The sequence below is a fragment of the Empidonax traillii genome, unplaced genomic scaffold (genome assembly GCF_003031625.1).
Source record: "Empidonax traillii isolate 1590-97213 ecotype Southwest subspecies unplaced genomic scaffold, ASM303162v1 scaffold251:size695767, whole genome shotgun sequence".
Taxonomy (NCBI): Eukaryota; Metazoa; Chordata; class Aves; order Passeriformes; family Tyrannidae; genus Empidonax; species Empidonax traillii.
In genome coordinates this window covers 371,527-374,785 of record NW_020955444.1, presented here as the reverse complement: position 1 = coordinate 374,785, position 3,259 = coordinate 371,527, and positions in this window count along the sequence as shown.

The following is a 3,259-nucleotide window of genomic DNA, read 5'->3' as shown; positions in this document are numbered from 1 at the left end:
TCTACTGGACTGGCTCCAGAAACTCCATGTCTTTCTTGTACTGAGCCTAGAACTGGACACAGCACTCCCGAGGCAGCCTCACTAGTGCAGAGTAGAGGGGCAGAATCACCTCACTTGAGGTCCTCAATACATATGCCAAGACCTTCAGCCACACACAGATAGGATGTAGGTATCTGTATATAGGAACTTAAATACATTCCAAGAGAACTGTGAGCATAAATGGATTTACACTGTCAGTACCTGCTTAACACAAAAACAAACCCTTCCTGACTATGTTCAGAAATATTGACCTTTGTAGAGCCATGCTATATGTACAAATCAACTGGGGATGAGACAATTTCAGAGCTATAGAATTTAATAAAAAAAAAAATTCCCAAATATTTCATAGCATAGACTAAGAATGTATTAACAATGCTATTGTGAGAAGTCAATTCACCAAAATCTTGATTCTCCAAAGCTGTTCAGTCCCTGACATCACCTAACCTCTTTGAGATTATTGTTTATGCATGAGTAAGGAGAGCTACTTCACTTCTCAAAGCCATGCTTTTAAACTACTCACTACTGAAGAGAGATTACTGGATTAGCTCAGCCCACATGCTCAGTAGCTCAGTACCCATCAGCTTCCACTGTAAATGAGTAGACAGATCTTTAGAAACAAAAAGCTGACTTGTTTCAATGCATGCATTCATGAGACTGTCCTTTTTCCATTTTCTGGTCATAGCAGTAGTCTGGGAATTACACATACATGAAGGAAAATAAATTAATGTAGGTAAATTTGGCTTTTTGGACATTGAGGGAGATACCACTTTGCAAAGAGCCTATATACTTCAGAGCTCATGGCAGATAAGTAATTTCTTCTTTGTTGTGCTTAGTAACACTTTGGACTACAAGGTTTTTTGCTTCACATAGTGCCAAAGCAATTCACAAATATATATAAATTTAATCACACAGTTTATAAATTAAAAGAAGGATAAGATGACAGATATTACAGATGCTGAATTATGACTCAGAGAGGAACTAGCTTACTCGTCTAAAATTCAGTACAAAACCTGTGACAAGCATTGGTTTCCAAATGCTTTCCATCCACATCTACAAATTCTTTCAAGAGTTCCTTAAATTCTAGGCTATTCTTCTTTTTAACCATGTTCTTCTTTTTAACCATTCTTTTTAACACTTAAAAGCCTTACAATCATTCTCTTAAACCCAAGTGCATGGAGTAATCAAAATAATTTGGTCTAAGAAGCAGTAGTGCTACACCTACTGGGAACTTTTCACAAGAGCTATTTTTATTCCTCATCATATCGAGTCTTTTTTGCCAAGACTTCGCATTGGTTCCATTAATCTCAGTATGAAAGGTTTTTTGGTTGTTAAGGAGACTAGAAGAGCTTGTGCCCTAGAGTCTGGGACACAGGAACATTTGTGCTGCCTGAGTTGAGCTGAAAACTCAAATCCAGGTCAGTTTGTTAATCCTGAAGTTCTCAGTAGAGGCAAAGAACATTTTTCCCTGTTCTTTTTCCATTTAAAATTAAAAACCTTGGTCCTATTCTCATGTGCTATTAAGAAAAACCCTCCAAACAAACATATTATTAAGGTCTCAAAAACTTTAAAAAGAAGTATTTTAAAACATATACCTCCACTTTCTCCTATTATTGGGAAGATGAGCCGATAGGGTTAATCAAAAGTTTAGAGAACAAGATCATGAAAACAGATCTAGTGCATTCATTTAATGCATTAGCTTTTGAGATAATATTAAAAATTGAATAATTTATTTTTTCTTGAAATCTACCCATCAGGATACATTCAAACACCAAGTGTGAGATTGTTTTCAAACACATCTGCCACAGCATGATTAAAGCTGAGCATAAGCAAATAAGCTTGTTATATAATCAGATTAAAAAACAGAATTCCAAAACCAAGAATCAATCATATCTTATTATGCACATATTACAGAAGTGCACAAAAATAATATGTAGAAAGACTTGTGGTCATACCAAATAACTAGCTTTCTTTAGCAATAATACTATGTGTTTTTCAAAGAAATAAAGAAAACCCTTGATTTATAGGGAAATACATTTGTTGTACGATAAGACATGGGAGGAATAGGACCCAAAGCTCAAAAACAACAAACAGTATGATCTCTAAATCTATTGACTACACCTGAGAGTTGAATTGACTTCATAAAGAAATTTCGGTTCACCAAACCTTGAACACCAGGATGTCAACACAGAAAAATCTTACACTGCAAATCTTACAGGAAAATTGACAAAACACATCAGTCAAAACCTTCCAGGGGTTCTCCTCTGTCATTAACACCTATTGCAAGGTCAGTGAACCTCACAAAGCTGTATAGAATATCCTCTTTATCTGAAAATTATAACTTTTACAAAGTACATTTTCACTGAGAGAAAAGAAAAAAAAAGTGAAAAACTGATAAACTCCCAAACCTCATTAAAAAAAAAAAATGCATGTTTTTATAGAGAAGGAAAAAATTATGGTATTAGTAGGCACACTAATAAAGACAAAAGCTGCTATGTGTATGTTTAAAAAAAGATAGAATTACTTTCTTGTGAAAGATATAACCAAATGACATTTTGTCTGACCTTTTGGAAAAGAAAGTATGTGGTAGATTTCTCTTTGCTTTTGAGGTAAATGCTGCAACACACAGACAAGGTGCTCAAGAAGTTCTGCAGTGACTATGGCGTACACTGAGATTTGTCATTATATCTTCTTCCATAATATTTTGAACCTCTGTGCAGACAGCAGTGTTAAATTCTCACAGGGGGGAAATAGGTTTATAGCAAAACACTTTCTGTTTTATCAAAATTTGCAAACACATTTGCATAGGGAAAGAAAACACACACACCAAAGATCATGGACTGGTTTGTATCATTAATTCATAGAATCACAGAATCATAGAATCATAGAATAGGTTGGGTTGGAAAAGACCTCAAGATCATCAAGTCCAACCCCTGATCCAACTCCAATTACTATATCACGGCACTAAGGGCCACATCCAATCTCTGCTTAAAAACCTCCAGGGATGGTGAATCCACCACCTCTCTGGGTAGGCCGTTCCAATGCCTGATTCTTTACAGAGAGGGTAATCAAGCATTGGAACGGCCTACCCAGAGAGGTGGTGGATTCACCATCCCTGGAGGTTTTTAAGCAGAGATTGGATGTGGCCCTTAGTGCCGTGATATAGTAATTGGAGTTGGATCAGGGGTTGGACTTGATGATCTTGGAGGTCTTTTCCAACCCA